A 14,662-nucleotide genomic window follows, 5' to 3' on the forward strand; every position below is an offset into this window, starting at 1 on the left:
CGGTGGAAAATTCCCATGGTGAGTCTGTTGTTAATTATACTGATATGTTGCGGAGTCAAGGTGAGAAAATAAAGCATTTAGAAAACATACTGGCCGATTATATGAGCAAAACTTCAAATGTTGAAAACAAATCTTTGATTGTTCGTGCAGATTGCATACCGGAATTTTGTCCACGTAAATCCGATCTCTCGTCAAAAAAGTGGCTTGATAAAATAGAACAACTAGCTCAAATAAACGGTTGGGATGATCGTCTGAAAATTCTCAATATGCAGTCGCGTTTAACTGGCCTAGCAAAATCTTGGTGGAATAGTTTAGACTCCTATGATCACACATGGATGGAATGGAAACAAATAATTGAAGCGGCTTTTCCCGACCATCGGGACTTTCCTAGTACACTCAGAAAAATGAGTACTAGAATTAAGTCACCAATCGAAACGTGGACTGAATATTATTTTAGTAAAATGGAACTGTTGAGGGCATGTGAGATACAAGGTAAAAACGCAGTAGCCATGATTATAGATGGCATAACCGACCCGGTTATACAAAATGGTGCTAAGGCAGGGAGGTATTGTGACCCTGAGACACTCTTTAGTGAATATATTTCATCTCTCGCGCCGGAAGAACGTCTGCGGTGCGATGTAGGTGAGACTAGGCTCAAAAAGTTTTCTCGATCGCATCGTGAAGATCATAAATCTACTTTTGTGGAAAATAAACACAAAAATGCCAGCAGTCAACTCAAAAGAAACTGGAAATGTTTTAACTGCAACCAGCCTGGACATTTCAGTAAAAGTTGCCCTAGGCCTCGCCTCGAATGTAAATTTTGCAAACGCTTGGGGCATTTAGAGAACAAATGTCCTCGCAACCAAGCTCAAACTTCCAAGCATGTTATGAAATGTAATGTACCTACCGAAAATAAGTCACACTATATCATGTCCTGCCGTATCAATGGCCTCATCTCTCAGGCGCTAATTGATACAGGATGTGCAGTTGTGACTCTGCGCAAGAAAGATGCTCAACGTCATGGAGTATCATGGGAACCTTGCAAGGTGCAAATAAATGGATATGCAGGTGGAGTAGCCAACGCTGTGGGAAAAGCCAAGGTTAACCTCGCAGTTGATTCAGTTGAAACCGACATTGAAGTGATTATTGTACCGAACGAAATTCAAGAGATACCAATGATAATCGGACAGACGTTATTCAATATGGATGGTGTTGCTGTGGTCGTCAAGGACGGTGCAGTACGCATTTTCAATTCATATACAGATGAGCTGCCCCAATTCGATCAGTCTCCATTGAGAAAAATAAATATGGTTGTTGCTTCTGATGTAGAAATACCTCCAAACCACATAGGGTTGGTCAAGTTTACTCCGATGGAAGACTACCAAGGGGAAATTTACATTGAATATAGTCAAAGACTGAAACCAGCCCATGAATGTAATCTACCAAGATGTATCACTTCGACTACCAGTGGCGTGCTGCCTGTTCTGAACGCTTCCCACAACGTACTCATGTTCAAATCAAATGAGATTGTGGCCAGAGGGGAACCCTGTCATGAGAACGTCTCGAAGGGGGTGAGTATTTTGGCGATGTCAATCAATAACAAATATCTCAATATATCTAATATAAATTGTAATTCAGATCTGAGCGAAACCGAGAAGAACGATCTTGTGAGATTGCTCAACAATTATCGTGATTGTTTCGCTGAGAATGTCAGTGAAATAGGCAATGTTCGTGAATCTAAAATGTCTATTCATCTCAAGGACGATCAGCCAGTGACCTATAGACCATACCGTTTATCAATGAGCGAAAGAGAAACGGTACGGGGTATAGTGACGGAGTTACTGGAAAATAATATTATTGAGGAATCGGCCTCACCGTATGCTTCACCGATTCTATTGGTGAAGAAGAAAAATGGAGAAACCCGTATGTGCGTCGATTATAGGGCACTTAATATGAAAACCGTGAGGGATTGCTATCCGCTTCCTCGTGTAGATGACCATTTAGAACGTCTGAGGGGTTGTCGATTCTTCACCTCATTAGATATGGCTAGTGGGTATTATCAAATACCAATATCAGAGGAATCTGTGCACAAAACTGCCTTTGTAACTCCGGACGGTCACTACCAGTTTTTGCGAATGCCGTTTGGACTAGTAAATGCACCTGCCGTATTTCAGCGAACTATTAATCAAGTCCTAGGTAATATGCGCTTCACAGAAGCTCTTGCCTATATGGATGACGTTTTATTGCCTTCTATTGATGTGAGCAGTGGGTTGGAAACTTTAAGAAAAGTTCTAGAAGTATTTCAAAACGCAGGTCTCACACTCAGGTTGTCTAAATGTCATTTTTTTCAAACCACTATTGAGTATCTTGGACACGAGATCAGTGAAGGAGGAGTGAGACCATCACCGGGAAAAATAAAGGCCGTCAAGGAGTTTCCAATTCCCAGAAATGTTCATGAGATCCGACAATTTCTTGGATTGGCAAGCTACTTTCGGAAATACGTGAAAGATTTTGCTCAAATAGCTAGACCCCTGACAAGCTTGACAAAAAAAGATGCAAAATTTGAATTTGCAGAGGAACAACTTTCAGCATTCAACAAACTTCGTGACATTTTATGTACGAGACCAGTCCTAGCTATATACGATGTGACATCGGAAACAGAACTGCATACCGACGCTTCCAAATGGGGCGTAGGGGGTATTCTGCTACAGAAGCAAGGAGATGGTAAACTCAAACCTGTCCTTTACTTCAGCAGACAAACTAGTAAGGAAGAACAACGGTATCACTCTTATGAATTGGAAACGTTGGCTGTAGTTAATTCCATGCAAAGATTTCGTGTATATTTGCTGGGTATCGAGTTCAAAGTAGTCACTGATTGCAACGCCTTACGAACTACCTTATCCAAGCGAGATTTAATACCCAGAATAGGTCGTTGGTGGATGGTAACACAAGAGTTCACGTTTCATGTTGAATATAGGCCAGAGTCCCGAATGGCACATGTTGACGCTTTGAGCCGAAACCCGGTTGACGAACCTGAACCTTTTCAGGAAGTAGATATTATGTCAATCAACATTACAGAAGGTGATTGGATACTAGCAGTACAGTTGAACGATCCACGATGTAAATACATACACCAGGTTTTGTTAAGAGAACCCAAAGATAAGGAGGAAAAAGAAGTGCATAAGGAATATGCACTGAAAAATGGCAGAATATACAAAGTAACGCCAACTGGGCTCAAATGGGTTGTACCAAAAACTGGAAGGTACGCCGTAACAGTTTACTGTCATGACTCTGTTGGGCATTTTTCGCTTGATAAGACGTTGTCTCTTATAAAGCAGAATTATTGGTTTGCTAATATGAAAAAGTATGTTTCTAGACATATTCGTTGTTGCTTGCATTGTTGCTACAACAAGGTACCGACAGGCAAGAAATGCGGAATGTTACATTCAATAGAAAAGGTCGCTGTACCTATGGATACAATTCACATTGATCATCTAGGTCCTTTTGTAAAGAGCAGGTTAGGTAATTCCTACTTGATTGTATGTGTGGATGCTTTCACCAAGTACGTGTTCATGAAAGCGGTCAAGAGTACTAAAGCAGCTCCTGTAGTTAAGTTTCTGAAGGAGATATTCGAAACGTTCGGAGTTGCACGACGCATCATCTGTGACATGGGTAGTGCGTTCACGAGTGCCAACTTCAAAGAGTTCGCCCGGCAGTCTGGGGTGAAAGTTGTGCATAACGCAACCGCTACTCCCAGGGCAAATGGTCAAGTAGAGAGATATAATCGAACGATACTCTCAGCTCTTGCAACCATGAGTAGCGACGAACGAGAATGGGACAAGGAACTTGGCCGAATCAAGTTCGGTATAAATTCTTCAATACAAAAGTCTACACAAAAAAGACCTCACGAACTCATGTTTGGTTATGACCCAAGAGGCATGTGTGACTCTTTTCTCACTAATGAAGTCCAGATTTCTGACCACAAAATTGACAAGCAAAAAAATACCCGGGAAGCTATTGATCAAATAAGTAAGTGTCAGCAAAATCAGAAGGCTAGATATGACTCTAAGAGAAAAGAATCATTCAAGTACTCTGTTGGGCAATTAGTTCTTATAAGACACACAACTGCTTCCAACGACGGAAAAAGTAAAAAGCTTCTACCAAAATATAGCGGGCCATACGTAGTGGCAGCTATTTTGGACCATGATCGGTATGTTATTGAAGATATTCCAAAAGCAGACAGGTCTCAAAAACCTTATAGCGGAATATGTTCAATTGATAAGATGAAGCTCTTTACTACCCGTAGGGACAGTTTAGAATGTGTTAGTGACGACGAACTCGATAACGAACAGACCAGAATAAACGAACAACTGGTAAATGAAGAGCACAACGCTGCCAGGCAGCAATGTGTTGCAAAAGAAGGTACCGTTCTGTCCCAGGGAGGGTTCGTTCAGCCAAACGTTGGCCAAGCACAAAGTGTGCTACACGAAAATGAACACTCTCAGGCGCTAAAAGAAAAGCGAAACGTCGCCAGACAATTATGTGTTGCAGAAGCAGGAAACGTCCTGGCCCAGAAAGCGTTCATTCAGCCAAACGTTGGCCAAGCACAAGGTGTGCTACACGAAAATGAACACTCTCAGGTGCAAAAAGAAAAGCAAAACGTCTCCAGACAACTATGTGTTGCAGAAGCAGGAAACGTCCTGGCCCAGGAAGCGTTCATTCAGCCAAACGTTGGCCAAGCACAAGGTGTGCTACGCGGAAATGAACACACCCTGGTGCGAGATGCTGCGAACAGTGAAAATGTTTACCCTCAGAGCAGTGAAAAAGTTCATCAACCTGTTCACGAGCAGTTGGTTGATGGTCAGATGATCGTCGGAAGAACATTCTCCGCAGGTAGGCAGAAAAGATGTTCCGTAAGACGAAAAGCTGGCTCACTAAGCTCAAAAAGGGTTCAGCAAACGGCTGATGATAGACGAATAAGGGATGTCGAAAGTGAAGTCCCCTCCGAGGTTGAGGCTAATAATTTCGCTTCTCACGAAGAAGAAAACGCACTACGTGCTGCGAGTCAATACGTTGACCATGAAAAAAAACGATTACGAAGAGGCAACGCCTCCATGAGCTAAAGCCACGATAGTGTGGAATTATCGTTCTTCTTTATGAATAATTTTATAATGAAATTTATGTTACAGGTGAACGGAAAATTATCTCCCTCGGGACGAGGGTATTGTAGCAGTGGCCGACTGTAAGATACCCAGTATCATAAAACACCCTGTGAACGTAGAAGCAATAGAGGATGACTAACTGTGACTGTTACGAAATGGGATTTGTCATCCCGGCGAGTCGAAACACGAATAACGGCAGTAGAGTGCTAGCTTCCATTGTGAGATTATATATTTGTTTATAATCAGTCGTTGTTAATATATTTTTGGGGTTTATTCGCTGTATTATTGTGAGATTGAGCCTAACAATATATATATATATATATATATATATATATATATATATATATATATATATATATATATATATATATATATATATATATTTTTTTTTTTCTTTGTATTTTGTTCCTATCAATAAAATCAATCATTATTATTATTATCATTATTATAATACATTCCTTCAAAATAATTTTGAAATGGAAGACAGAGTTCAGTTATTCATTTCAATTTTTATAGACTCAAAACTAGTTTTCGACACAAATTTTATACAAAGAAATATTTTTCTAGAATATGTAGTGTTTTCCCTGGTCTCGACTACGTCGAGAGAAAATTTCTATCTCTCATAGGGAAGAATACCTTTTCTCTGCAGTATATACAGGCCAAACCGGTAGAAATTTTGACGTATGGCTTCGTGAACACGTTTGTTTAGACAAAAAAATATACAATGTATTAACATCTTCAAGAATAAAACCACAAGGTAAGTAAAAATAATCCCAAAATCCTAAACACATGTAATAAAGAAAAAAACTGAATTAATAAATCAATCAAAAACCCGAAATATATATCCCAATAAGAGTTACTTGATTTATGTAGGTCTCCACTCTGGAATTTATGAGTTTGTTAACACCCCAGTAATTTATATAATCTCCAATGTTGCACTTTATAGTTGACACCCTTGTTCATTCAACTCCCTCGTTTTCCAGTTCACATACAAACTCCTTATATAACATCGTTTTCAGAAGTCAAATGTTAGTTTATACTTGCTAATGGGGTAAAACCCGAAACTGGTCGTGAAAATAAAATAACTAGTGGAAATTACACAAAAGTGTTTTTCATTTATTTCATTAAAGTTTTAGGATATGACTGAGTTATGTGGATGATGTTTTTGCGATATTCGATAACAAAAAATCGAATATATTGAGGACTTTGATTCCTTTTCAAATAACAGATTTCCGTCAATTAAATTCACGTATGAGTTAGAAAATAAAGGACAACTTCCATTTTGGTAATGGGGAGCCAATGTGGAAAGCTAGAATACGATATATTTACGAAGGAAACAAGGAATTACAGGTATATATATTCCTGACAGTTCACATCACTGTGGACAGCACAAAAGTGCTGGGCTGAATTTTCCGTCTCACATATGAGAAGTTCACAAAAAAAAAACGGAAAATGCAGGAAATAGCAACCAGTAACGCTTTCTCGAGGGACATTGTAGGAGAAAAAATTCAGATTGAGAATGGAAATCTCGACTTTTAGAAACAACGAAAACCAAAATGAATATATTTCAGTTCCATACCGCCAATACACGAAGAACTCTGGAAAGTTTTTCAAGAAACTAAGTATGAAGGTGGTATTTGAAACAAGTCATACACTACAGAGCCTTTTAGGAAATCCAAAGGACAAAGTCGGGAAATCGAAAAAGTCTGAAATTTACGAAATTTAATGTAAGGAGAGTGATGCAACATATTATGGACAGACAGATCTATTGAAATGAAATATAAGGAAAACTTATATGAAAGACCAGAAAAATCAGCAGTCGCACATCATATTTTGCAACAAAACCATTCCATAGTCTTTATAGTATAAGAGCTAGCAATGTTTTCGAGAAAGAATTTCAGAACAGTTGGTTTTTTGATATGCTGTCTTTCTTGCTCTTTCGGTTAGAGTCCGGGCTACCTGGCTGGCGGTAGTGGTTGCGTTTATTAATGCGCATCTCACCTGCACAGGTAAAAATCCTTAACTTCAAAAGAATTTTTTAAAGCGTAACTTTTAATTTTTGCCTTCAGATAGATCCACCAAACATCAATTTTTATTGCCAGGCATTTTTATTGTTATTAATTTTATGCCATACACGATTTTTTATTTTTATATATAAAAAATTCAAAGTATTTTTGAGTGTCTGTAATTTTTATATTATGTTCTTTAAACATAAAATAATCTAAAATTAATTTGCCAGACGTTTATTCGATTGTTAAGTTTTGAATATAAATGAAAATGTAATGAAAAGTATTGCGGTATAATGCTTGTGGTTAAAGAGACACTGTTCAAAATGCAACACAGATAAAAAGCGACGGCAGCTCATCGGCAAATGGACAACATGGCGTCAGTCTAAAGTCACATGTTTGTTTTATGTTATCGTTATTTGTGATGTTTCATTTATTAATTTTGTTATAATGTCCAGTGATAAAATGAAATGTGTTTTCTGTAGAGGACATAAAGATAAAATTATACTTTTCGTGGTTGATAAACTGAAGAAATGCCAGGAAGTTTTGAATATACGTTTAAAATATAAATTAAAGTATATACAGTGACATCGAGTTGCCTACTGAAATAAATGAAACAGATGGATATCACAGACAATGTTACAGAAGTTTTACAGCTTTGATGGCAAAATACCGTGATCCATCGATTGAAATAGATAGTATCAGTAAATCTACTTCATATACTTTGCCATTAAATACACCAGCAAATGTTAGTGAAACTATTGCGGGAACCATAAAGATTGAAATCGTAAGTGAGGTTAGTGCTTCGAGTTCAATTCATTAAACAACATTCGATGATAAAATAAATATGATTTTGTCTGGTTTGTGGAAGAGCAGTCACCTTCCACAGTTGCAGATGTTATTATTCAAAGTGAGTATTGAATAGAACATAAATCAATAAAAACTGAATTATTGTATAACTAACAAAAATTTTAAGTTTTTTGTTACAGATGATGGAATATTGGAAGACAATGACAATTCCCAAGACGATGATATAAATAATTCTGACAGTTAGAGGGAAGATGATGATGATGATTATTAATATGCCTTCTTTTTTTGTGATACTATTATAGACTGAAAATATTTTAATAAAAAAAAAAATGAAACTTCGCATCATATATTTGTAATTCACGTGTGATTATTAGTACTTCTTTAGTTGAAAAATGTAATTTTTGAACTTCCTTGATATGGTTTATATTCCATTCGTTTCAATTTATGCTTATTCCAATAATATTTTCATTTTTATATTAAAATGTTTCCATTCCAACTTGTATTTTCAAGAACAAGTGTAAGTAATGTATTTTTGCAATTATTTCCTGTCTCATTCTTAACATTTTCTGTTATCCACTAGCCGATACGCTGCCATCGCTTTCTATCTCTCTTGCACCTTGAACTCTCTCTAACCACAAGCATTATACCGCAATACTTTTCTTTACTTTTTCATTTATATTCAATACTTAACAACCGAATTAACGTCTAGCAAATTAATTTTAGATTATTTTATGTTTAAAGAACATAATATAAAAATTACAGACATTCAAAAATACTTTTTTCATTTGAATAAAATAAAAAATCGCATATGGCACATAATTAACAACAATGAAAATGCCTGGCAATGAAAAATTGATGTCTGGTGGATCTATCTGAAGGCAAAAAATTAAAAATTACGCTTTAAAAAATTCTTTTTAAGTTAAGGATTTTTACCTGTGTAAGTAAGATGCGCATTAATAAACGCAACCACTACCGCCAGCCAGTTAGCCAGGACTTTAACTGAAAGACCAAGAAAGACAGCATATCAAAAAACCAACTGTTCTTAAATTCTTGTTTTCCAAACGTTGCTAGCTCCCGTACTATTAGTTCATTAAGATTAGTTAGACAAGTTAACAATAAATCCATCTAAATGTCTACATGAGTGCAGAAATGAGAAAACATAATATTATGGATAACGAGTGTATGCTATATGCTTGTTGAAATAATATTTCAATTATCAGATGTACCTGACTACCACATAAAGCCACATTGTAAATTGAGCTTAAGTGTCTTGATTTATGCTATCGAAAAAAATGGATCAATGAATTTGCATCAAATTTTGTGTAAACAATGGAAATAAGTGCTCAGAAACACTTGATATGTTGATAGTGGCATACGGTAATTGTACTCTGAGTCAAAAAAATGTTTACAAGTGGTACAAGCTTTTCACAGAAGGTTGAGAAGATGTGAATGACGAACACTAAAAAAAGCACGTCAAGTTCCATCGAATGTCAAGGTTTTACTCATTGTTTTCTTCAAGTATCGTGGCGTAGTGTATCAGGAGTTCATGCAACATGATCGTACAGTCAATGAGGAGTATTTTAGTCAAAATAAACGATATAGCGTAATCTTAAAGTTGGCGGCACTGTCAAAGGTTAAAAAAATCAATATATTGAAATGAACCGGCAGCGAACTAGGGTCTACGTGGACTGTAGATTTGTCGGTTCGTATCGAATAATTTTTACTAACCGAGTTTTATGATTGGCTGAAGAGTCATGAAATTAAATTTGAAGTCATGTTACGGTGACCAATAGAAATCGGGGAATGCGGGGATGGTTATCGTCATCGTGTTCAGTTTAGGAACTGATCGCGATTTGAGTGTTAAAATTCAATATTGGTGCAGTTATAGTTACTTTAAATTTTTGTTATCAATTTGAAATGTGGCGTCCTTGGACAAATACTAATAATAATAACGAGTGTGATAACGCATACTTTCTCCAGTGTAGTGATTGCAATAGCGATGGTGAAAAATGGGTAAAAGAGATACCAGTGAATAAGGTTTTGATATATTTGAATATTCAAACACAGACAGTATGTTTGAATGTATATAAGATTCTACATCTAAAGTTTGGTTTCGAGTGGAACAAACTATTACAAGCAATATCAGATTCGACCGAAATTCCTTTTTCAACTGTACATGAAATAGTCAAAAATAAACCTTATGAACGAAAGACGCGATGTGATATAGGATTATCAAATCCTTTAAATGTTTGTCTAATAAAATAATTAAAAAAAATACTGTTACAAAAGCAATGTGATTCCAACAACTGAAATCATAAAGAAGAAGTTGAATACTTCCGGCTATAACGTGAGCTGCTGTGACAAAACTCTTCAGATTTGGACGAAATATTAGCATTTAGATTCAAAATAATGAACAAATTTCGAACAGTTATGGAAAGCAGAAGAATAGTTGAATTGCGTAACAAATACTTAGATCAAATAACTAAATATAGGAATGAATAACAGCAAATTTTCTATGTGAACGAAACTTAGTATGACACTCACGACACAGTTACGATGGGGTGAACTGATGGTTCGAAAATGTGTACGCCCAACATGCCTGCAAACAAAGGATTGCGACTTATCATTGTGCATTGCAGAATACGTAAAGGATGGGTTCCGAATTCTTTGAAATTATGTGGAAAAAACTTGAGGACTGCAATGTTGACTATCATAAGAACATGGAATTCAATATTTTCGATGAATGGTTTGAAAACACATTGATCCTAAATTTGGATGCGAATAGTGTAACAGTTCTTGACAACGCTTCCTGTCATTCGCGACAGCTCATCAAAGTACAGAATAAATATTCGAGGAAAGATGAAATACAAAGTTTTTTAATTGATGAGAATTTATATTTTCAAAATGACCATACCAAAAACTAACTACTTGAAGTTTTACAGAAAAAAAAAAATTGAAAAAGTATATGCCCCCGAGAGTATTGCTAAAAAGTATGGACACACCATACTGAGACTTTCTCCCTATATTTGTGTTTTCAATCCCATCGAGTTGATTTGGGGAAAATTGAAATAAAGCATCAGGCGTAAAAATAATTTTCCAAAATTTGATGAGAAGGTAATAGCTAACTAAAGAAGAAGTATCAAATAATACCGAAGAAGACTGGTAGAAAAGGATTAAAAAAATAAATTATAGTTGAAAAATACTATATGGAGGATTGGACACTTCCATTTTATTTGGGGAAATAAAATCATTATATTATTGATTTAAATGAAATATATATATATATATATATATATATATATATATATATATATATATATATATATATATATGTATATATATATATATATATATATATATATATATATATATATATATATATATATATATATATATATATATATATATATATATATATATATATATATATATATATATATATATATATAAATATAATATATATATATATATATATATATATAAATATAAATATATATATATATATATATATATATATATATATAAATATATATATATATATATATATATATATATATATATATATATATATATATATATATATATATATATATATATATATATATTTGTGTTTTCAATCCCATCGAGTTGATTTGGGGAAAATTGAAATAAAGCATCAGGCGTAAAAATAATTTTCCAAAATTTGATGGGAAGGTAATAGCTAACTAAAGAAGAAGTATCAAATAATACCGAAGAAGACTGGCAGAAAAGGATTAAAAAAATAAATTATAGTTGAAAAATACTATATGGAGGATTGGACACTTCCATTTTATTGGGGGAAATAAAATCATTATATTATTGATTTAAATGAAATATATATATATATATATATATATATATATATATATATATATATATATATATATATATATATATATATATATATATATATATATATATATGATGTGTTGTTCTTCCAGGTGTTCATCCGTTGGGTACTATTCGATAGTCGACGTTTCGCCATCATCTCAGATGGCATTATCAAGACGAGTTACTGCTTCGCTTCGAGAGGTGTAACTGATGTTAGGTTCTTCTTGTGGTGTTTTTATATGGTTTCGCTTGCGTAAGTTGTATGGATTTGTTACCTGTTTTCCTACCTGACGGTTGTTGATGGCTTTTGGTAGTTCTCCTACCTGTTTTTCTACCTGAGGGTTGTGAATGTCTTCTGGCGGTTCTCCTACCTGCGATGGTTCATTATCAATTTGTGGTTGTCTTTGGTGGTTGTTTTTAATTATTGATTTCCAAATCCTTGGGATGTTTAGTGAGTCATCCCTTTTGTTGATGAGGCCTTGCTTTTCGATTTCGATTGCTTCCCTGATTTGTCGAATTCTTGGGTTTTGCACCTGTGCTATCTGTTTCGTGGACTCAAAATTAATCTTGTGACCTGTTTGTAGATGGTGTTGAAAGAGGGCCATATAAAAACACCACAAGAAGAACCTAACATCAGTTACACCTCTCGAAGCGAAGCAGTAACTCGTCTTGATAATGCCATCTGAGATGATGGCGAAACGTCGACTATCGAATAATACCCAACGGATGAACACCCGGAAGAACAACACATCATATTCTACCATCCGTGAAAACCCACATTGTTATATATATATATATATATATATATATATATATATATATATATATATATATATATATATATATATATATATATATATATATATATATATATATATATATATATATATATATATAAAATATATGCAATCAATAGCTGGGCTGTTACAAAGAAAACTCTTTGTTATATGTCACGCTTTCAGTATATTTCACACCCTCGTCAGGTCAACTACAATAATAAGATTATATATCTTGTAAAAAATATATAAGTATGGAGAACTTACTAACGTGAGAATAAAATATAAAAAGGTTCAAAAACGGATAGAAAAACCATAAATAATTACAGTTGATGAAAATTTTTGGCTGACAATCTCAAGTGGGAAAATTCTGAATGATTCTCGGATTACTAGATCTTTTATTTTTTTTACCATAATAACCTCAAAATATCTAAAACAAATGTCACTTCTATATCTAAATTATACAGTAAACTAAAGGCTCCAATTTCAAATAAACAAAAATCCAATTTAGTATACAACATTTCTTGTATGGATTGTTCTAAAACATATATAGGACAAACACCTAGACCTCTAAGCAGTCGCATCACTTCCCATAAGAGCGACTGTAGACGAAATGTTAATTCTTGTGCATTAACAGAACATGTTAATTCGGAGGATCCTAAAATGAATTTTGAAAATCCAAATATTTCAGAAAGAGAAACCAATACAACTAAAAGAATATTTTTGGAAATGATACATATTAATAACGAAGAACATTCAATGAATAAACGAACTGATATTGATAGTCTTAGCAAAATTTACACGTACCTACTGAAATATGATGAAGAAAATAAAAGATCTAGTAATTCGAGTATCATTCAGAATTTTACCACTTGACATTGTCAGCCGAAAATTTTTATCAACTGTCATTATTAAATGTTTTTCTATCTGTTTTGGAACCTTTTTATATTTTATTCTCACGTTAGTAAGTTCTCCATATGTATATATTTTTTACACGATATATAATCTTATTATTATAGTTGCCCTGACGAAGGTGTGAAATATACCGAAAGCTTGAATAACAAAGAGTTTTCTTTGTAACAGCCCAGCTATTGACTGCAACCTCACGAATTGAATCGATTCATAGTTAATCCAGTCACTAATTATTCTGTTTTGAATTGAAGGAGTTATATTTTTAGGAGTGATTAATGTATAGAGTTTCAAATTGATTACTTCCTTCCTTTCTTTGGAAGATTCTCTCATCCCTTTTTTTTGTATCAGATGGAGTAGTAGAAAGCCAAAAACTTTCTTTCCCAAAATATTAATCACTCCTAAAAATATAACCCTTTCAATTCAAATAAGATATCTCTTGGCTGGGATTAAATCAAATAGGTGAATGAATGTCATTACGATGTCATCGATGACATAAGCAGATCAAGCTTATTCCGTGACATTCAAAATCGTAATTCATGAATGAAGTGTGTGTATTTTCTATAATGTTATCCAATTTGGTACTGAAGAGCCTTAGGGCAAGTGTCTTAAGGCGAAACACGTGTATACCAGTTAGGGTGACAGTGTTCCATGTGAGTACAATTTATTACCATTCATTCAAAGTAGAACTCATGTGAATGATATCTGATTCTTATTTCACAACAAATGTTTGAAATACAAACTGAGTAGAGAAAAGTATCGTCTGTATAATTCAGTGTTCATATAGAAGTATTTGTTTCGAAAGAATTATTTTCTTTCATGTAATTCAATGTTTATATGAAAGTAGCTGTTTCAGGAGGACTTTCTTTCAGTTTGTGTCTGAAAGTTACTCCTATGCATGATCTACACATTCATGTATAGAGTTTCAAATTGTTTACTTCCTTCCTTTCTTTGGAATATTCTCTCATCCCTTTTTTTTGTATCAGATGGAGTAGTAGAAAGCCAAAAACTTTCTTTCCAAAATATATATATATATATATATATATATATATATATATATATATATATATATATATATATATATATATATATATATATATATAAATCAAAAATTAAACAATTTGTGGACACAACACTCAAAAAAGGGGGG

At 34.2% G+C, this 14,662-nt stretch overlaps 1 protein-coding gene across 2 annotated transcripts in view; it reads left to right on the forward strand.

Annotated features, from left to right (window-relative positions):
- NPFR (Neuropeptide F receptor) overlaps nt 1–14,662 on the forward strand; it is a 543,873-nt gene that overhangs the window by 508,973 nt on the left and 20,238 nt on the right. The window lies entirely within an intron of this gene.

The sequence above is a fragment of the Leptinotarsa decemlineata genome, unplaced genomic scaffold (assembly GCF_025532065.1).
Source record: "Leptinotarsa decemlineata unplaced genomic scaffold, Ldec_3_MD MMD2_tig00000882_RagTag_RagTag, whole genome shotgun sequence".
Taxonomy (NCBI): Eukaryota; Metazoa; Arthropoda; class Insecta; order Coleoptera; family Chrysomelidae; genus Leptinotarsa; species Leptinotarsa decemlineata.